Source organism: Piliocolobus tephrosceles, chromosome 15 (assembly GCF_002776525.5).
Source record: "Piliocolobus tephrosceles isolate RC106 chromosome 15, ASM277652v3, whole genome shotgun sequence".
Lineage (NCBI taxonomy): Eukaryota > Metazoa > Chordata > Mammalia > Primates > Cercopithecidae > Piliocolobus > Piliocolobus tephrosceles.
The window spans coordinates 16,731,739-16,754,820 of NC_045448.1; positions in this window are offsets into that span (position 1 = coordinate 16,731,739).

Consider the following 23,082-nt stretch of genomic DNA (forward strand, 5'->3'; position numbering starts at 1 on the left):
GGAGGGAACTTGTACCCTGCCAAGCCACAGGAGTAGAGCTGCCTAAGGCTGTGGGAGCCCACCTCTTGCATCAGCATGATCTGGATGTAAGACATGGAGTTGAAGAAGATCGTTTTGGAACTTTAAGGTTTGATGACTGCTCTGTTGGATTTCAGACTTACATGGGGCTTGTAGCTGTTTTGTTTTGGACAATATCTTCCATTTGGAATGGGTGTATTTACCCAATGCCTTTAGCCTCATTGTATTTAGGAAGTAACTAACTTGCATTTGATCTTATGGGCTCATAGGCAGAAGGGACTTGCCTTGTCTCAGATGAGATGTTGGACTGTGGACTTTTGAGTTAATGCTGAAATGAGTTAAAACTTTGGGGGACTGTTGGGAAGGCATGATTGTGTTTTAAAATGTTAGGACATGAGATTTGGGAGGGGCCAGGTGCAGAATGATATCATTTGGCTGTGTTCCCACCCAAATCTCAAAGTGTAGTTCCCGTCATTTCCATGTGTTCTGGGAGGGACTTGGTGGAGGTAATTGAATCATGAAGCTGAGTCTTTCTTGAGCTGTTCTCATGACAGTGAGTAAGTCTCATGAGATCTGATGTTTTTTAAATGAGATCTGATGTTTTTTAAATGGGAGTTCCCCTGCACATGCTCTCTTTCTTGGCTGCCACCATGAAAGACATGACTTTGCACCTCCTTTGCCTTCCACCATGATTGTGAGGCCTCCTGAGCCATGTGGAACTGTGAGTCAATTAAACCACTTTTCTTTATAAATTACCCAGTCTTGGGTACATCTTTATTAGCAGTGTGGGAATGGACTAATACAACTATTTATTTTTATATTCTTCTCTTGATGGATATTTGTCTCCAATTTGAGACTAAGCATGGCTTTGAGCATTCTAGAAGATGTCTTTTGGTAAAATTTGTACAAATTTCTTGTTCATGATGTATACTTATGTTTAGCTTGAGTAGATGCAGCCAAACAGTTCTGTTAGCATCACATTTCCACCAGTAATATCTACAAGATTCAGTTACTCCAACTGTTTGCCATCACTTGCCCTTTTACATCTTTTTCATTTTAACCATTCTATTGAGTGTGTAGTAGCAAGCCAGTGTGATTTTTAACTTGCATTGTTATGCTGATTAAGGAAGGTAAGCACCTTTTCATTGGTTTATTGGTCATTTGGATACCATCTTTCATGGAGTATTCATTTTAGATCTCTAGCCATTTTTAAAAATTATGCCATCAATCATCTTATTATTTATTTCTAGAGATTCTATATATATTCCTAGAAATAAACATTTATAGTACATATATTCAATAAAGAGCTTACATGTTATGTGTGCATGTGTGTGTATATATATATATATATAAGTTTATATATATATAACATATAAATTATGTTATGCATGTATGCATGACCGTAGCTATGGACTGAATGCTTGTGTTCCTTCAAAATGTATATATTGAAACCTTAATTCCCAGTGTCTTGGTAGTTGGAGGGGTGCTCTTTGGGGAGTAATTAGGGTTAGATTAGGTCATGAGGATTGGATTCTTATGATGCAATTAATGCTCTTACAAAAGAGAAGGTGACACAGATATTTATCTTTCTACCATGTGAGGATACAAAAAGAAGACATCTACTTGCAAACCACAAAATAGGCCTTCACCAGAAATGAGATCTGCTGGTACCTTGATCTTGGACTCTCCAGTCTCCAGCACAGTGAGAAATAAATGTTTGCTGTTTAAGCCACCCAATCTATGGTGTTTTTGTTATAGCAGCCTGAACTTCCTGAGAAAGAAATTGGTACTGAGAAGTGGGGTGCTGTTGTAGCATATACTTAAAAATGTGGAAGCAGTCTTAGAACTGGGTAACGGGTAAAATATGGGAAAGTTCTGAGGGACATGCAAGAAAAAGCTGTTGTTGCTGTGAAGAGATTTTTTAAAGCAATTCTAATGAGAGTTCAGAAATAAAAGTTTAGAACTAGAGAGGAAGCCTTCATCTTCTTAGAGAATAATAAATAACCATAAACGAATGTTGGTTGAAATAGGGATGGTAAAGGTCCTCCTGATGAGGTTTCACATGGAAATGAGAAACATGTTAGTGCAGGCTGAAGGAGATAAGATCTTTTTTATTATAAAGTGGCAAATATCTTGGTTTAGTTGTGCTTGTGTTCCAGTGTTTTGAGGAAGGTAGAACTTGCAAGTGATAAAATTTGATATTTAGTTTAGGAGATTTCTAAGCAAAGTGTTGAAGAAGAAGCTTGGCTCCTGCTTATAGTAACATATGATAAGAGAGAAACAAATTGAGAAGAAATTGTTAAGCAAAAAGGAAGCAGAATTTAAAGATTTGGAAAATTCTTAGCCTGTCCATATTATAAACCTATAAAAACTATAAAAAATAGTTTTAAAAGTGTTTTTTAAAGAGAAAACAAATGATGTTATCACCCCTCCATTTGATAAGTAGAATAGGTGTGTACCACAGTCCTAATAAGATAAGATGAGTATAGGTTTGAACCAAAGACCTAATGAGACACCCAGCTGAGATGCTGTAGTTTAAACTGAAGAGGTCAGAGATGGGACAGAATGAAAGAAGACTGATGGACTTGGATTTTATAGGACAAGACCATAGACCTACTTGACTGCTAATGTGTGCTATTTTTCAAGATATGGGAAGAATAAGCCCCAAACCCCAAAGGAGATTCCAACATCATTTATGCTGCTTTATTGGTTTCAAAAGGTGGGCCATTGCTTCACTTTAAACAAGTCAGAGGGCATTTACCAAAAGCCTTGGGGGTAGGACCTCCCGGATCCTTTGGGATGGGGATCCCCAGCACCCTGTGAGCATCACTCCCACCCAGCAGAGACAAAACTGCCATCATAGTGGGTCCAGAAGTCAGAGCATCTGGCCAAACAGGATCATTCTCAAGACAAGATTTCATGGAGTTTGTCTTACTAGGTTTTGAACTTGCGTGGAATCCATCACTGCTTCCTGCTTTTCTACGTCTTCCTTTTGGCATATCCTATGCCTTTTCCACCACTGTATTTTGGAAGAATATGACTTTTTTGGTTTTACGTGTTCACAGATGGAGAGAAATTTTTCCTCAGGATGAATTGTATGTACCTGGAGTCTCACTTATATCTTATTAAAATGATACTTAGGTGATACTTTGGATGTTAGACTTTAGATTTGACATTGGAACAAATTAAGACTTCAAGTGCTGTTGCAATAGAATGAATGTGCTTTGTATAATGTATGAGAAGGACATGAATTTTGAGAAGAGTGGCAAAATACTGTGAACTCAATTTTGATGTTTCCCCCCAAATTTGTATGTTGAAACACTAATCCCTAATGTGATGATATTTAGAAGTTGGGCCCCTTTTGGAGTATAGAGTTAGATTAGGTCATGGGGGCCCTCATGATGAGATTAATATTCTTCTTATTATTAATTCTCTTTTTGTTAGGAAGAGATATTAAATCTTTCTCTTTCCACCATATTAGAACACAAAGAGAAGACAGCCATCTACAAACCAAGAAGAGTGCCCTCACCTCGATCTGCCAGGGCCTTGATCTTGCACTCCCAACATCTATAAATGTTAGAATAAATATTTGTTTCTTAAGTCATCCAGTGCATGGTATTTTTATTATTGTAGCCCAAACTGACTGAGATAACTGCTAAACATTGCCAGGTCACAGCTTGTAGCACATGTGACTTACCAGCTAAGTCCAAAAAAAAAATGCAGAGGTTCACACACTTTTCAATGGTTGAAATACAGGCTTGAAAATTGCAGTAATGTTAAATCACTATAAAAGTTTCTAAACATTTACTCTTAGTTATTGTACTTACAACTAAGTGTTAGAAAACAAAACCATGGACACACTTTGAGTAGCAATGGTACAGAGGTCTTGCACATCTTTCATTGAATTTTTGGTATTGACTTTTTATTTTTAATAATAGATTTCATTTAACTCAATAGTAAAAAATATGATTTCAACAGGTAGTCAACATAAATATTATCAAGAAATTTTCCATCCTTTCATTTTGTTTGAAGCCTTCAATTCCATGTATATTTTATGCTTACAGTGCATCTCAATTTAGATGCTAAATTTTCATTAGAAACACTGGATTTGCATTTACATGTTATAAAATGTAAAGCTTAAAAAGTGGATTCACATATGCAACCTGTTTCAAATATACTTAAATACTTACTTTAATCAAATTTAAATTCTCATTAGTTCCTCAATTGCATTAGGCACATTTCAAGTCCTCAATAATCACTTGTGACTTAAACTATCAATGTCACTCTTCACAGAACTAGAAAAAAAACTATTTTTAAAATTCATATAGAACCAGAAAAAGAACCTGAATAGCCAACTGAATAGCCAAGGCAATCCTAAGCTAAAATAACAAAGCTGGAGGCATCACAACACCTAACTTCAAACTATACCAAACACATGAGTTGGTCTGAAGGGGTAAGACAGTGAAGTGAATGTTCCTTTCTGGTTTTAAACGCTCTATTTCCCTCCATGGACAACAAATTCGTACTTTCCCCACCCAACCCTCCATCACCCTTTCTCTCTGGAATCTTTTCTCTCTCTTTCTCTCTATCTTTCTCTCTCTCTCTCTCTCTCTCTCTCTCGTCCCCCTTATCCAAAAGTGAGGTACATATGTGATCTGCATCCAATGAAGTCTTGTGGGTTTTCTTGCCTTCATCTCTTATGGATAAAACAATTTTAACATTGCAAATAAAATTTTGACTTGTTTGAATTAAATGAACTATCATTCTTCAGACTCAATATCCAGAAAAGCCTCAGGATAACTATTTCTTTTATTTATAAAATCTTAAAGTGTTAGCTCTAGGAGCATCCTGTCATTCATCAGGAAAAAAGTGAATAAATATATTTGAATAAATGTGCAAATTCACTAAAATTCACACAATTAGAACAACAGAATTTATTTTTATTAAGCTCCTTGACTACAGATGGGTTGTTTAAGCTCCAAGACTTCAGTGTCTTCTTGTATTAAATTGAGAAAAAATTTTAATACCTACTTAACAGGGTTTTATAAATAATAAGCGATATAATGCCTACGAACCATTATACAACAACTGGTGCATAATATACATGCAACAGATAGCTCTTATTTACAAGGTATTACATTTTCTTATGGATAAAAATAGTGTATGTTATCATTCTTTGCCCTGTGTCTTCCCCTCTCCTCTAGCAAGGCTCTTCTGTCAATGCCTTTTATACACAGCTATGATTCAGTCACTCTGTTTCCTCCCAAGGAGCTTGTAATTATAAACTGGCTCTCCAGGGAATGGTAAGCTTGATCTCTGGGAGGGGCATTCATGGCCTCATGGAGCTATGGGCAGAGACTCAACCTGGAACGCAAGACTAGGCCACTGCTTCATATGATTATATGAAACAAAAGCAGTACCATCAGCACACCCCGCAGACACATCCTAAAGACAATTTGAGCTTCAACTATACGTTTCTATTGAGCTTCTTCTGTGTATTCATGTCTGGTCTGCACATCTTTTGGACAATAACTAAAAAAAATATTAATTTTTGCACAGGCTCACAAGGAGCATAGGCCAGAAAAGAATTAGTCAACAAGATAAAGATGCAAACATTTTAGTTTTAAGAGATTTGATTTATTCAGGATCTTTTTTGACTCTTTCTTCTTTTGTCTACAGCACAAATGAACTGTTCTTGAACTCTTCTCTTAATAAATTTAACTCCAGAAAAAACATTACAAAGCCCTCACTTTATCCTGTAGAATCCACAGGAAACAAACTACGCATTTTTGGCATGTTCTGTAAACTGTTATCCTGCCCAGTGACTTGGGGACACTGGGAACTTACTGAAGCACTGAGACTGCAAGAGAATCACTGAAGGAGCCAGAGAGTGCGGCCAGCTGACTGCATACCACCTGTGTCAGCACAATGCTGCTGTTTACTACTTATCAGCTGGTTTGCAGCAACTCTAACTCAGAGCCTATAATGGTCACTTAAATTGCTCAGCCATACTTTACTGTAATTGTGTATGGGAAATTACAAGTTTTCAATTTGGAAATTAGAAATGTATTTGTAAAAACAATACCTGAGACAAGTAAAAATTATATTTAAATCCACAGTGACAACATGAAGTTGATAGCTGTTTGTTTCTCCTCAATATTTGGCAAGAAACAAATGATACTTACCATCAGTGAAATGAATCTTTGCTTTATTAGAATACTTGGGCTCCATCACCCTGTCCTTATGCTCTTAGTATATACTCATGCAAGTCTGTGGGTGTAAATCAGTGTCATTCTATATGGAGAAGCAGATGTAATTAATAAGCTTTTTTTCTTTTTCTTTTTCTTTTTTTGAGGTGGGGTCTTGCTCCATCGTCCATGCTGGAGTGCAATGGCACAATCTCAGCTCACTGCAACCTCTGCCACCCAGGTTCAAGCGATTCTCCTGCCTCAGCCTCCTGAGGCGCTGGGATTACAGGTGCCCACCACTATGCCTGGCTAATTTTTATATTTTAATAGAGACGGGGTTTCACCATGTTGTTCAGGCCGGTCTCGAACTGCCGACTTCGTGATCTGCCTTCCTTGGCTTCCCAAAGTGCTGAGATTATAGGCTGATCCACTGTGCCTGGCCCTTTTCTCTATGCTTTTAAAGTCACTTTCAGCATGTTACTTCCAATGCAAAAACTTTCAAAGATTTCTTATTTTCAAACTTCTTAGCTTGGTACTCCAGATCTTCAGTATGTGAATCTACTACACCTTGTGTTTTCTATTACAATTCTGCAAATATGTTGCTCTATTCAAGCAACACATATCAATTCTTGCTGCCTTAAACCTACTACTTCCACCTCAAAATTTAAGTTTCATGCTAATGATGACATGTACTCAGAAGTTACACCTTTTCTTTCTCCTAAGCCTGTGAACATCTATGCTGTTCCAAAAATTTCTCAGAACATCAGATATGGTTTGGCTGGGTCCCCACCCAAATCTCATCTTGAATTGTAGTTCCAATAATCCCCATGTATTGTAGGAGGAATCTGGTAGGAGATAATTGAATTATGGGGGCAGTTACTGCCATGCTGCTATTCTCATGATAGTGAGTGAATTCTCATGACTTCTGATGATTTTATAAGCATCTTTTCCCCCTTTTGCTTGGCACTTCTCCTTCCTGTCATCATGTGAAAGAAAACAGGTTTACTTCCCCTTCTGCCATGATTGTAAGTTTTCCGAGGCTTCCCAAGCCATGCTGAACTGTGAGTCAATTAAACCTTTTTCCCTTATAAATTACCTAGTATACAGCAATTGTTTACAGCAGTGTGAGAATAGACTAATACAGTAAATTGGTATCACAGAGAGTGGGGTGCTGCTGTAAAGACACACAAAAATATAAAAGCAACTTTTGAACTGGGTAGCAAGCAGAAGTTGAAATACTTTCAGGGGCTCAGAAGAAGACAGGAAGATGTGGGAAAGGGTGGAACTTCCTAGAGGCTTGTTGAATGGCTTTGACCAAAACGCTGTAGTGATATAGACAATGAAGTCCTGGCTGAAGTTGTCGCAGATGGAGATAACAAACTTGTTGGGAACTGGAATAAAGCTGATTCTTGCTATGCTTCAGCAAAGAGACTGGCAGCATTTTGCTCCTGCCCTAGAGATCTGTGGAACTTTGAACTTGAGAGAGATAATTTAGGGTATCTGATGGAAGAAATTTCTAAGCAGCAAAGCATTCAAGAACTGACTTTGGTGCCCTTGAAAGCATTCCATTTTGTGTATTCCAAATATGGTTTGGAATTGGAACTTATGTTTAAAAGGGAAGCAGAGCATAGAAGTTCAGAAAATCTGTAGCATTAGGATACAGTAGAAAAGAAAATCCCATTTTCTGAGGAGAAATTCAAGCCAGCTGAAGAAATTTGCATAAGTAAAGAAGAGCCAAATATTAATTGCCAAGACAATGGGGAAAATGTCTCACAATAGCGTTTCCCATCACAGGCCTGAAGGCCTAAGAGGAAAAAATGGTTTCATGAGCTGGGCCCAGGGCCTTGCTGATTTTGCAGTCTTGGGACCTGGTGCCCTGCATCACAGCCATGGCTAAAAGGGGCCAACAAAGAGCCCAGGCCATTTATTCACAGGGTGCAAGCCTCAAGCCTTGGTGGTTTAAATGTGGTGTTGGGCCTTCAGGTGCACAGAAGTCAAGAATTGAGGTTTGGGAACCTCTACCTAGATTTCAGAGGATGTATGGAAAATTCTGGATGTCCAGGCAGAAGTTTGCTGCATGGGCAGAGCCCTCATGGTGAACCTCTGCTAGAGCAGTGTGGAAGGGAAATGTGAAGTCAGATCCCCCACACAGAATCCACTGGGGCATTGTCTAGTGGATGTGTGATGAGAGGGCCACTGTCCTCCAGATCCCAGAATGGCAGATTCATCAACAGCTTGCACCATGCACCTGGAAAAGCCACAGGCACTCAACACCAGCCTGTGAAAGCAGCTGGTAAAGGTGGTCGTACCCAGCAAAGCCACAGAGGCAGAGCTGCTCAAGGTTGTGGAAGCCCATCTCTTGCATCAGTGTGACCTGAGTTTGAGATACGGAGTCAAAGGAGATCATTTTGGAGCTTTAAGATTCAACTGTGGCACCTTCACTTTGGCCAATTTCTCCTAGTTGGAATGGGTATATTTACCGAATGCCTGTACCCCTATTGTATCTAGGAAATAACTAACTTGCTTTTGACTTTATAGGCTTATAGGTGGAAGGGATTTGTCTTGTCTCAGATGAGACCTTGGACTTGAACTTTTGGGTTAATGCTAGAATGAGTTAAGACTTTGGGAGACTGTTGAAAAGGCATGATTCTGTTTTGAACTATGAGGACATAAGATTGGGAGAGGCCAAGGGTAGAATGATATGATTTGGCTGTGTCCTCACCCAAATCCCCACATGTCCATGGGAGGGACTCAGTGGGAGGTAATTGAATCATGAGGGCAGTTATCCCCATGTTGCTGTTTTTATTACAGTATGTATGTTAGTTTTACATAACTGCTTTATATCTATCACTGCAATTAAACCTCAAAATTTCTTTGTCATGTAGATACCATAAGCACACCTTGAACTCTAATGTGCATATACATCTCCTGGGGAACTGGTGAAAATTCAGATTGAGATTCAGAAAGTCTGAGGTGGAGGCTGAGATTCTACACTATTAATAAATACTTCAGTGATGTTGGTGCCACCAGCTGCACCCATGCTATGTGTGGCAAGGAGCCTTTTATGTTTTCTCATTTTATTAATTAAAAAACTAAGGCACAGAAAGGCCTTATAACGTGCCCAAATGTACACAGCTAATGAGTGGCAGAGTCAGAATTTTAACTCAGTCTATGTGGTTTCTGGACCAAAAATGAGTAGGTTAATCTAGACTGAAAATAGGACAAAAGCATTCTTGGCCATGAAATTAGTATAATCGAAATAATGACAACATGACAATGTTCAACAAATGTGGTGTTCTAGATATAGGTTAGTTTGACTGGAGAACAAAGAAAGAGAAGAAAGAAACTATGTACTATGAGTAGGTCTGCGTAAATATAGTGAGTGTCTCAGATTCTTTCACTAGAGGGCTTCACCATCACCTACCTTCTGAACTTGTGTTATTTCAGCTTTTACTGAGAACATCAGCCTTGTTATCTTTCCAAGAGCCTGTATCCTAGGGAGATTTGGCCTTTGAAGGAGACTCATTTAAATATTTACTGTCCCTCTTCTTCCTTCTTAGGACAGAAAGTTGAAAAACAGAGGGCTATTCTCTGTCACATTTCACATCCTGGCATAATTTCATCAGCAGGCAGTTGTCCACTGGTGTATGAATTAGATCTTCCTCCGAGTGAGGAGAAAGCAGGCACCGTGGTGTTGGGATTGCTCAGAATGTCCAACCTATCTATGGTCAACTATTCAGCATCAGGCCAGGTGGTGCACTAAGGTTGTAGTGCAAGAGTGGGCTTAGTGTCAGAGGTCACAGAGCCCTTATCTAATCTGTCACATGACAGTAATCCTAGCCACTGCTTATCAAGCACCCACAATGGGTTAGTTTCTCTGCTGCACACTTTACATACATTATCTCTTGTCCTCCAAACAAATTCTACACATTAGATTTGTTGTCTATATTTGCTGAAGATAAAACTGAAGGCGTGAATAACTCAATTCCTGGTCCAAGGTCACAGAGCTAGTGAGAATCAGAGCTGGAATACAAATCACATTTGCGTGGCTCCAAAACCCCTATTCTTACCACCAACCCTATCTTGCTACTTTTATTCCTTATCCTGTCCATGAATACATGGCTTAGAACCAGCCCTTCAATGTAAATGCCCTCAGCATGTGATTATATGGGGAAAGATTTATTTCTCCATTGTCTATAGAGTGCACTTAATGCTCTCGCTTTTCTGGACTAGAAATGCTACCATTTAGGAGAAGAGATCATCATCAAAATTTCACCAAATGCTGTTAACATGTTTAAACTTGCTTTAGAGGAGTCAATTCAAGGATTATCACAAACAAATGGAAACAAATTAGGGGCCTGGCAGTGTCTGATGGAAAAAAATCAGTTTTGACAAGCAGTCCTCAGAATCCAAGGTCTGAAGGGCACTCTGACCCTTGCATGGGGCCCATGTAAAGTCTGCAGAGGAAAATCATACCATCTTAGCACCATCTTAGCTGTGAGTAAAGTTATTAAAGCTTAATCTACAAGTTCAGACTTTGAGGATCGTCAGTATCCTCCCAGAGCAACCTGGTAAGTAATATTCATCATATTAACAAGTTACTTACTTTTAAGTGAATTTATTGTTTTTTCTGTTTCATGAAACCTAGTAGAACCATCCATGTGAAAAGTAAATATTTAGGAAAGATTATGAGATATCAGAAAACAAAGCACTATGGTTTCTATTTAAACAACTACAATTTAACTGTTACTAAATAATCCCTTCAGACTTCAACAGATGCTTTAGGAAGTATTTTAGATAATTTGTTTCATTTTATTATGATAAGAACTTTAAGAATTATATGTTAGCTTCATTCTTAAAAGGGTGGGCATGGTCCTTTGTCTGAAATTACACAATGAGTGAAGGGTTTAGTTTAATCCTTTTTTTCTTTCTTTCTTTTTTTTTTTTTTTGAGATAGAGTTTCACTCTTGTTGCCCAGGCTGGAGTGCAATAACACAAACTCGGTTCACTGCAGCCTCCACCTCCTAGATTCAAGTGATTCTCCTGTCTCAGCCTTCTGAGTAGCTGGGATTACAGGCATCTTCCACGACGCCTGGCTAATTTTTGGTACTTTTAGTAGAAACGGGGTTTCACCATGTTGGCCAGGCTGGTCTCAAACTCCTGACATCAGGTGGTTCTTCTGCCTCAGCCTCCCAAAGTGCTGGGATTACAGGCGGGAGCCAATGTGCCCAGACAAGGGGTTTTATTCTAACCAAGATCTGCCTGTCTCAAGGATCCAGAGACTCTTCAACTGCTCCCAAGTTGCCTCCCACATCTAGATGAGACCAAGTTAGAAGCTTGCTTACTGTCAAGAACATATACCAAAAAAAAAAAAAAAAAGTGTTTCTTCTGACAGAAAATACTCCAAATCAAGGAAATATGAAAATAAATATTTTAACACAATTAAACTTGCAATAATGTTTACAGACTGAAGAACTTGTGAGGAAAAGACAACCTGTCCTATAAAACTAAGTTATTTAACCATTCCTATGGTAAGAGACAAATAGTTTTAAAAATTAATAGCCAGTAGAGAACTGTTTAAAAGTACTCTGATTTCAGTGAAAACGCAAGTCTTTTCGTCATATTGGGATATCCATGCCCATGGCAGCTTTGCCATAGCAGAGCCTGCCCAGTGTTAAGAAAGAAGACCAAAGGCCTTAGAAAGTATGGCATTCTTAATCAGAGAAAATCTCTTTGTTGAATAATCACAAATCATTTGATTAAGTACTCTCTCCCCATGACACCAACATTTTGAAGTTGAGGTTCAGGGCTGAGTTGTCTCAGCACTAATTAGTTGGAAAACAGACTGTGATTAGAGCACTTAAAAGTGATAGGAGAATAAGGCAGAAGAGGCTAGTGCTAAATTGGTTTCCTACAGAAAGGAATCTTTCTTTATGGGCCAGCTGTGATGCGCAGGGAGCTACATATCTGATCTATTCACATAGGAAACTTGAAAGAGATATGAAAACCAATTAAATAGTTTACAGTAGGTTAGGCCATGGAGAGGCCACTATGACTCTCAATGCCAAGGCTGTCTAACCACAGTTGAGCACGTTCTTCTTTATAAGTTTTTCCTCCTATGTAATGCTAAGCCTAAGAACTAACAGGCCTGCAGCTTTGCTAACTATCTGCATGACATTCCAGTCATTAATCAACTGATAATTAATGGTCATTGAAACACATCTTCCAACTCCTCCTCTATATCACTGTTATGGTAATAACTTCAATATGCAAATGTGAACACGCCACTTTTCTATATAAGATTCACTAATGATACTTCATCTCCCACATGGTAAAATCTAAAACAACAGGTTTGGCGAAGAAGACCCTTCATGATCTTACTCTACCTAGGTGCCTATCCTATTTTTCTATTATTCTTATACTTTCGGTGAACTCAACTCCTTATAGTTCACTGAACTTCTGTGCTTAAAATGCATTCTCCAGACTTGTCCACCTGGAAAGCTCTTGTAAAACCTTCAAATTTCAGCTTAAACACTTCTTGTCTGTACAACCTTCCCTTAGGCCCCAAAGGAGATTTAGTTTCTTATTCCCAATGGGCTCATGGAAGCTTTATAGCAATTATCATAATGCACTGCCATTTGTATATGCTTACTTTTCTATTTCCCCCAGTCTATGATAATGATTTGATGCAGAGATCCTGTTTTTCATTGTAGTACAAATATGCCAGACATCTTAGTGCCTAGTGTAAAACCTGAAACAGAGGAAGTATTCAGTACATGAAGAGATGAAAGGGATGTGTATCTTTGGATCCCATCTCCCATCTACTTTCCCATTAAACCATGTGGCCTATTTTAGGAATGACATTTCTCATTAAATGTAGGATGTTTTATGTTTGAGTAGCAGTGGCAAGAAAAGGATAAGCATGTTTCCTAAAGGAAACATCTGTTTAATGAGAAATGTCATTACTCATACTGCAGCATTACATACTGAATACTTCACTGCAGTAAAAATATCTGCCTTTACCCTATTATCTTTAGCCATCAACCACAGGCTACCAAAACAATCTAGACTAACAGAGCTCAAAGGTACAAAGAGGCTCAGATGTAGCGCAATGTGAGTGAGTGACATTATTTCTGCTGCTTATACTGAAGCACAACACACATTTTCTGGATGCTTTGGCTACCTCTCTTTTCCAACTTCTTTTAACCTTATCCTTTTCTTTTTCTTAGGTAGGACAAAGATTGTGGGACAAAGACGTTCTCTTCCTCTGGCTAACCCTATCACCCCACCCACTTTCACCTGAGAAGAGATCTGGGCTTCTGCACACTTGGAAAAGGCCCTGAAACCCTAGCCAGAGTGGAAAAGACTGATGAGGGTTACAAAGTTGGAGCCTGGGATTAGAGATAAATATTCATGTTCCTCTATATGAATCACAAATCCTATTAGTCTAGAAATCAATAAATTAAATCCATTAAATTATGAACTAGTTTGACACACATAGACTTTGCATCTAGTATGTGTCACACATGAAATAGATGCTGACTGTATAAAAACTGAAAACATAGTCCTTAAGCTGGTGGGTTCTGGTAGCTGCAAAGAAGCTTGTATGAGCCAGACCCAAGGGAAGGAGCTGAAACAAAATGAATTTACAGATCAAAGCATCTCAGAGAAATATCACATGAGTAATAAATTTTATAACGTTATATCTCTAAAACCAACAGTAAGATTTTACAGTGATTAAATTATTTCAAAAGGCATTTCGTGTTCATTGGTGCATCTACATTTCTTTTTTCTTTACTCCAACAGCTCCAACCATCACAGATTTTTATCTACATAAAAAGATTTTCTTCCCACTGATGGCCACTCTGTCAGTAAAGAAACATAAACAGAACATAATAAAGTAAAATAAAATAAAAGTGGAAAAAGTAAAATGCAGACCACATGGGTAATTCAGTTATCTCAAATTCAAGTGCTTTATTATCCCCAAACAGAGAAGAAATACAAGAATCCCAGCAAGAACTGTCAGCAAAGTAAAATAGCATTTAGTACCACAACATTTTAAATCTTCAAAATATTTTTTACTTCAAAATGTTAAATTTTCACAGTCTCTCTGTATGTTTATTTGCCCTAACCTCTCCCTTCAGGAAACTCACAGTTCCATGGAGGAAATTTCTCCCTGCATATGAAGGCAAAAGACGTGAACTCCATGATTGTTCCAAAGTGCAAAGTCTTGCTATGGAAATTTTCAGGAAGGGAAAATGATTAGCATGTTGTTCTGGGTTGAATTGTGTCCTCAAAAAATTCACATTTTGAAGTCCTAGCCCCAACCTGGTACCTCAGAATGTGATCTTATTTGGAAATAGGGTCTTTGCAGAGATAGTTAACATAAAGTCGTTAGGGCAGGCTCTAATCCAATATGAATGTGTTTTTAATATTAGGTTGGTCCAAAAGCAAGTGCCGTTTTTGCCATTTAAAGTCATAAGGGCAAATTTAGTCACAGGGACACACGCACTCTGGGAGAATACCCTGTGAAGGTGTAGGCAAACAATACAGTGATGATTTTTGTGCCTAACATTGCCATCAAGCCAACAGAAACTAGAAGAGAGGCAGGCAAAAGAATATTCTACACAGCCCTAGGAAGGAGCCAACCCTGTTGACTCCTGGATTTGTATCACTGATCATAAATCACTTTGCTGTTGGACTTCTAGACTCCAGAACTGTGCGACAATATATTTCTGTTGTTTAAGCCACCCAGTTGGTGGTACTTAAATGTAGCAGCCCTAGAAAACGAATACAGGCAAACCTTGGCAATATTGCAGGTTAAGTTTTAGAACACTGCAATAAAGCAAATACTGCAATAAAGCCAGCCACACAATAATATTTTCGGTTTCCCAACACATATAAAAGTTATGTTTACACTACACTGGAGTCTCCTAAATGTGCAGTAGCATTAGATCTTTAAATATAAACTAAATGCTTTCATTAAAAATGCTTTAATGCTAAAACAAAAATTGCTAACAACCATCTGAGCCTTCTGTGACTCATAATGTTTTTGCCGATCAAGAGCCTTACCTCGATGTTGATGACTGCTGAGTGATCAGGGTGGTGGTTGCTGAAGGCTGGGGTGGCTGTGCAGTTTCTTAAAGGAAGATTACAATGAGGTTTGCTGCACAGACTCAGTTACAAAAGATTTCTCTGTCACATGTAATGCTGTTTTATAGCATTTTACCCACAAGAGAACTTATTTCAAAATTGAAGTTTGTTTTGTTCAAACATTGCTGCTGCTTTATCAACTAAATTCATGGAATATTCTAAATCCTTCATTGTCTTTTCAACAGTGGTTATAGCCTCTTCACCAGGAGTAGATTTCATCTCAAGAAACCACTTTCTTTGCTCATCCATAAGAAGCAACTCGTCATTCACTCAAGTTTTTTCATTAGATCATAGCAATTCAGTCACGTCTTCAGGCTCCACATTTAATTCTAGTTCGCTTGCTATTTCCACCACATCTGCAGTTACTTCCTCTATTGGATTCTTGAGCCCCTCGATAATGAAGATTGGAATTAACTTTTTCCAAACTCCCACTAATGTTGATATTTGGCCCTCTCCCATGAATCATGAATGTTTTCAATGGCATCTAGATTGCAGAATCCTTTCCAGAAGACTTTCCATTTACTTTGCCCAGATCCATAAGCAGAATCATGACCTTTCATGGCTATAGCCTTACAAAATGTATTTCTTAAATAATAAGACTTAAAAGTCAAAATTATTCCTGCATCTATGGGCTGTACAATGAATGTGGTGTTTGCAGGCACGAAAACAACATACAATAGTAACATCAAAAATCACTGATCACTGGGCTGGGCATGGTGATTCATGCCTATAATCCCAACAGTTTGGGAGGCCAAGGTAAGTGGATCACTTGAGCCCAGGAAGTCCAGACCAGCCTGGGCAATAGGGCAAAACACCGTCTCTGAAAAAAAAATTACACATATCTATAGACCTAGCTTTTTGGGAAGCTGAGGTGGGAGGATCATCTGAGCCCAGGGAGGTCAAAGCTGCAGTGAGCCATGATCGCACCACTGCATTCCAGCCTGGGCAACAGAATGAGACCCTGTCTCAAAAAAATAATTAAATAAATAAAATAAAAGTCACTGATCACAAATCACCATAACATAATAATAGTTAAAAAGTTTGAAAGATTGTGATAATTTTGAATTACCAAAATGTGACACAGAAATTCGAAGTGAGCATGTGCTGCTGGAAAAAATGGTGCCCACAGACTTGCTCAATGCAGGGTTGCCACAAACCTTCAATTTGTTAAAAAAAAAAAAAAAATGTGAAAAAGCTAAGCGCAATAAAATGAAGTATGCCTGTACACACACTCTTTATGTCTCCATGTTCTGATTGTGCTTTTTCTCCTTAACATCTTGACATTTCCTTAACTCCTTATCATTTCCATGTCTACTGATTGAAAGACATTGTTTTTCTGAAGAAACCCGATGGGGCTATAATCTACAGACTCACTGGCAAGACCTTTCCTCTCCTTCTCCTCTTTGACGCTTCATAGCATGTGACTCTGCTGACTGACCCCTCCCATAGCTGGAGAGGTGGGCAAGGGACAGGCCTCTGTGATGGGGTCCTCAGAGCTGGAGCCTTAGTGCCTACTTCCAGGATAAATGTCAAAATTATGTCTAAGGGTGACTGCTGAGTTTGAAAAACATTCTCATTAAAGCATCATTTTCAGTGAGAGTGGGAGGGCAAGAGCTGAAGAGAATAAGCCAGGTTTTCTCAACCTCGGTGCTATTGACATTTTAAAGCAGATAATTCTTTATTTTGTAAAATCACACACACACATACACACACACACACACACACACACACACACACACACACGTAATTCTTTGTTTCATGGGATGTTTAGCAGTATCCCTGACCCCAAAAGACTAGATGACAGTAACATACACCTGCAGCTCTGGTAACCACAAATGACCACTGATGGGAGCAGGGGCTTGGGGCAAAATCACTCCAATTTACTAATAGCTAGAACTACAATGCTGAGACAAGCAGACAACCAGAATGCAAAAATCTCCAGTGCACTTGAGCCAGGAAAGCAGGCTTCAGTGGGTAGACAGAAGGGGGGCTGAACTGATTTTAAAGAAACACAGGTGGGAAGGAGGAGGCTTTGCCTGTGCCTCTGGGCTTCTTCTCATGTCTTTTTCTGACTTGAACACTCTCTTATAAATCTATTAAACCACTAACTGTCCTTCATGGCCACTGTATTAGCCAGGGTTCTCTAAAGGGACAGAATTAATAGGATATATGTATATATGAAGGGGAGTTTATTAAGGAATATTGACTCACATGATCACAAAGTGAAGTCCCACAGTAGGCCATCTGTAAACTGAGGAGCAAGGAAGCCAGTCTGAGTCCCAAAACCTCAAAAGTAGGGACACCAAACAGTCCAGCCTTCAGTTCGTGGCCAAGGGCCCAAGAGCCCGTGACAAACCACTGGTGTAAAGTGCAAGAGTCCAGTAGCTGAAGAACTTGGAGTCTGATGTTCGACGGCAAGAAGCATCCAGCGTGGGAGAAGGACAAAGTCCAGAAGATTCAGCAAGTCAGCTCTTTCCATCTTCTTCTGCCTGCTTTATTCTAGCCACACTGGCAGCTGGTTAGATGGTGCCCACCCAGATTGAGGGTGGGTCTGCCTCTCCCATTTCACTGACTCAAATGTTATTCTCCTTTGGAACACCTTTACAGACACACCCAGGAACAATACCTTGCTGTCAATCCAATCAAGTTGACACTCAATATTAACCATGACAGCCACTTTCTCCAAAAAAACTGGCCCTGACCAGATGGCTCAGAGGTCTTTGAGTTCTACCAGCTTGGACTATCTGTGCCCCTTTTTAGACACCCAACAAGGTGATCATCTTAAGTTGTTTAACTGCCCAAGTGTGGAACTTCCACCTCAGTTGCGTGATAGCTTTTGCAAGGTGAGGTGGGGTCAGATTGTGGCATTGCCCATAGGGTCTTGAACATCAGAGATGCTCCCGACACTTTTGAGTAAGGAATGAATGGCATGATTATGAATGACTGGAGTGCTTTCTGAAACATATGATGCCTATGAGCCACTTCCTTCTGAATTTGTAGTATGCTGCCGTTCAGAGGAGATGTAAAACTGCCTGGGGTGGAGTTCCTCCGGCAACAGTTACCTGAGAAGCAGCAATGAGACCCTCAGACTCAAGGTACCAAAACCCCTCCTTTATTCCATCCACAATGAAGGACACAACACCATTGTAGCAGTCTCCATGTTTCTAGGATAGTTACACACCTGAACATTCAGCCATATAAAAGTGTTTGTTGTTGGTTGCTTGGTTGGTTGGTTGGTTGGTTGGTTTTTAGGGATATAGAAATTGAGTTTTTCAGGAATCCAACATCCACACATCTCAGAGCATTTGGAGCTACACAAGAATCTATGCCACTGCTTGGTACATAGATTTTCACTGTATCAGCAGTACTTCCCTAAAGCAACCAACCCCTCAACCCAAAGCAAAAACTGGAGAACGCCAGAAACGTTAGTGAACCAGATGCAACAGACTTTACCATTGACTCCGACTTCATGAAAGTTCTTACATAAATTATATGAAAGGATCATCCTCATTTGGTCCTCATGTTGCCTCTTCAGTTCCCCCTCCCACTGCTCTGAATCCTGCAACCTACTGTGTGCTTAACCACTCACTGCTCCCCAAATAAACTTGTCCTCTTCGTGCATGTTTTCCCCTATTGTTTCCCTGGAAAACATTCACTCACCCTTTGAGCCTGACCTCAAAAGTTATTTCCCCATTGAAACTTTTCCTGAGTCCTGCAAACAGTCAAGTCCTCATTGCCCTGGGCAACTACTGTCCCTTGCACCCACCTTCATGATGAACACATTCACCTATTTTAATTACTTCTTTTCGTCTGTTGCTTTCTCATCATTTCTTAACTCTCAACCAAGTAACATTACTTCACTCGGCTATGTAAACATTTCTGACACAGGCCATGCTATACTAGGGGTGGTTCTAATATATATGTTGCTTTCTATCTCAAATAATGACCTGCCACTGGAGAAAACATTCCAGACCTTATAGGTAAAACTCGTAAAGAAAACTGACATTAACTTAAAGATTTTATTGTCTCTCATGTCCCCAGTTTTCGTGGCATCAATAAATGTATTTGTGCAATTTTTACATTCATAGTATTTACTCTGAAATGATGCATTACCATTCATTCGACTGTAGTGTGGACTGTCTGAATTATTTTAAAAATTATTCATTGAAACCTGTGTATGGCATGTCAATCTTTTCTCAGAAATAGAATTCCTTATTACAGAATGAATGGAAAGATTCTCATTTAAAAAAATGCATTTAAACTTCAACATCTAACTCTAAATATTCAAAGATTTGGCAGTCCCAGTTAAAGTGTTTATACCTGTCTAGAATTTAATAATTCCTTTTTAAAAGACATTTTTTCTGATCATAAAAATTGAGAAATATTTCTACTCAGAATTTCATTTGAATGATATGTCATGATAATAATTGCTAACTTTTATTGAGCAACCTTCCATATGATCATAAATTGCTTTATTTTATCATCATAACATTTTGAGGTAGATTTTTAATCTTACAGCTAAGGAATTTATAGGTCAGAGAGATAGGTAGCTTTTCCAAGGTCACTCAGCTGGGTGGGGGTGGGGATGGAGAGCTAGAATTTGCCCCAAACTCACACACTGCTTGTGTTTAATCCAAGACTTCTTCAGTTCAGCTACTAATAACACTTTAATATGTATAGCTCTGCATAGTTTGCAAAGCGTTTTTGGAACACATAATAGACAAGTCTGGTGATTCATGTGTTTATTTCATATTAGAAATAGGTAACTTAAAGTTTGTAAGATAATTTTGCCTAAATTCAAAGAACTGAAAAGTAGGAAAACTGGAAAATCAAAGCCAGGTATGGTGATTCTCAGTTCTGTGCCTAATCCACCCTAAATTACCTTTTCCACATGTTTGGACATTTGGAAGAAATAGGAAAATATGCACGAGCATATTGTGATGGCTAATTTTATGCATCAGCTTGACTAGATCCATAGAATGGCCAAATATTAAGCTAAAAACATTTCTGACTATGTTTGTGAGGGTATTTCCAGATGAGATTCGCATTTGAGTTGGTAGACTGGATGAATCAGATTGCCTTTCCCAGTGTGGTGTCAATGTATATTAATTGAGGTACTGAATAGTAAAAAAAAAAAAAAAAAAAAAAAAAAAACACTGGAGAACTGGAGATGGGGAGAATTTGCCCTTTTTGCCTGACAACTTGAGATAGGACATCGATATTCTCCTTTCCTTGGATGGGGATTTACACCATTGGGTCTCCTGTGTCTCAGATCTTCAGACTTGCACTGCACTGCACTACCTGCTTTCCTGAGTCTCCAGCTTGCAGAGGGAAGATAATAAGAGTTCTCTGGTTTGGCTGGGCACGGTGACTCAGGCCTGTAATCCCAGCACTTTGGGAGGCCAAGGTAGGTGGATCGCCTGAGGTCAAGAGTTTGAGACCAGTCTGATCAACATGGAGACACCCTGTCTCTACTAAAAATGAAAAATTAGCAAGGCGTGGTGGCACATGCTTGTAATCTCAGCTAATCAGGAGGCTGAGGCAAGGGAATCTCTTGAACCCAGGAGGCAGAAGTTGTGGTGAGCTGAGATAATGTCATTGCACTCCAGCCTGGGCAAGAAGAGTGAACTTCTGTCTCAAGCCTGGCAGGGATACAGCAAAAAAAAGAGAGAATTTTAGACAAATATCCCTGATGAACATCGGTGCAAAAGTCCTCAATAAAATACTGGCAAACCGGATCCAGCAGCACATCAAAAAGCTTATCCACCATGATCAAGCGGGCTTCATCGTGGGGATGCAACGCTGGTTCAACATATGCAAATCAATAAACGTATTCCAGCATACAAACAGAACCAAAAACAAAAACCACATGATTATCTCAATAGATGCAGAAAAGGCCTTTGACGAAATTCAATAGCCTTTCATGATAAAAACTCTCAATAAATTCGGTATTGATGGAACATATCTCAAAATAATAACAGCAATTTACGACAAACCCACAGCCAATATCATACTGAATGGGCAAAAACCGGAAGCATTCCCTTTGAAAACTGGCACAAGACAGGAATGCCCTCTCTCACCACTCCTATTCAACATAGTGTTGGAAGTCCTGGCCAGGGCAATCAGGCAAGAGAAAGAAACAAAAGGTATTCAATTAGGAAAAGAGGAAGTCAAATTGTCCCTGTTTGCAGATGACATGATTGTATATTTAGAAAACCCCATCGTCTCAGCCCCAAATCTCCTTAAGCAGATAAGCAACTTCAGCAAAGTCTCAGGATACAAAATCAATGTGCAAAAGTCACTAGCATTCTTATACACCAATAACAGACAAACAGAGAGCCAGAGCCAAATCATGAATGAATTCCCATTCACAATTGCTTCAAAGATAATAAAATACCTAGGAATCCAACTTACAAGGGATGTGAAAGACCTCTTCAAGGAGAACTACAAACCACTGCTCAATGAAATAAAAGAGGACACAAACAAATGGAAGAACATTCCATGCTCATGGATAGGAAGAATCAATATTGCGAAAATGACCATACTGCCCAAGGTAATTTATAGATTCAATGCCATCCCCATCAAGCTAACAATGACTTTCTTCACAGAATTGGAAAAAACTACTTTAAAGTTCACATGGAACCAAAAAAGAGCCTGCATTGCCAAGACAGTCCTAAGCCAAAAGAACAAAGCTGGAGGCATCACGCTACCTGACTTCAAACTATACTACAATGCTACAGTAACCAAAACAGCATGGTACTGGTACCAAAACAGAGATATAGACCAATGGAACAGAACAGAGTCCTCAGAAATAATACCACACATCTACAACCATCTGATCTTTGACAAACCTGACAAAAACACGAAATGGGGAAAAGATTCCCTATTTAATAAACGGTGCTGGGAAAACTGGCTAGCCATAAGTAGAAAGCTGAAACTGGATCCCTTCCTTACACATTATACAAAAATTAATTCAAGATGGATTAGAGACTTAAATGTTAGACCTAAAACCATAAAAACCCTAGAAGAAAACCTAGGCAATACCATTCAGGACATAGGCATGGGCAAGGACTTCATGTCTAAAACACCAAAAGCAATGGCAATAAAAGCCAAAATTGACAAATGGGATCTAATTAAACTAAAGAGCTTCTGCACAGCAAAAGGAACTACCATCAGAGTGAACAGGCAACCAACAGAATGGGAGAAAATTTTTGCAATCTACGCATCTGACACAGGGCTAATATCCAGAACCTACAAAGAACTCAAACAAATTTACAAGAAAAAAACAAACAACCCCATCCAAAAGTGGGCAAAGGATATGAACAGACATTTCTCAAAAGAAGACATTCATACAGCCAACAGACACATGAAAAAATGCTCATCATCACTGGCCATCAGAGAAATGCAAATCAAAACCACAATGAGATACCATCTCACACCAGTTAGAATGGCAATCATTAAAAAGTCAGGAAACAACAGGTGCTGGAGAGGATGTGGAGAAATAGGAACACTTTTACACTGTTGGTGGGATTGTAAACTAGTTCAACCATTATGGAAAACAGTATGGCAATTCCTCAAGGATCTAGAACTAGATGTACCATATGACCCAGCCATCCCATTACTGGGTATATACCCAAAGGATTATAAATCATGCTGCTATAAAGATACATGCACATGTATGTGTATTGCGGCACTATTCACAATAGCAAAGACTTGGAATCAA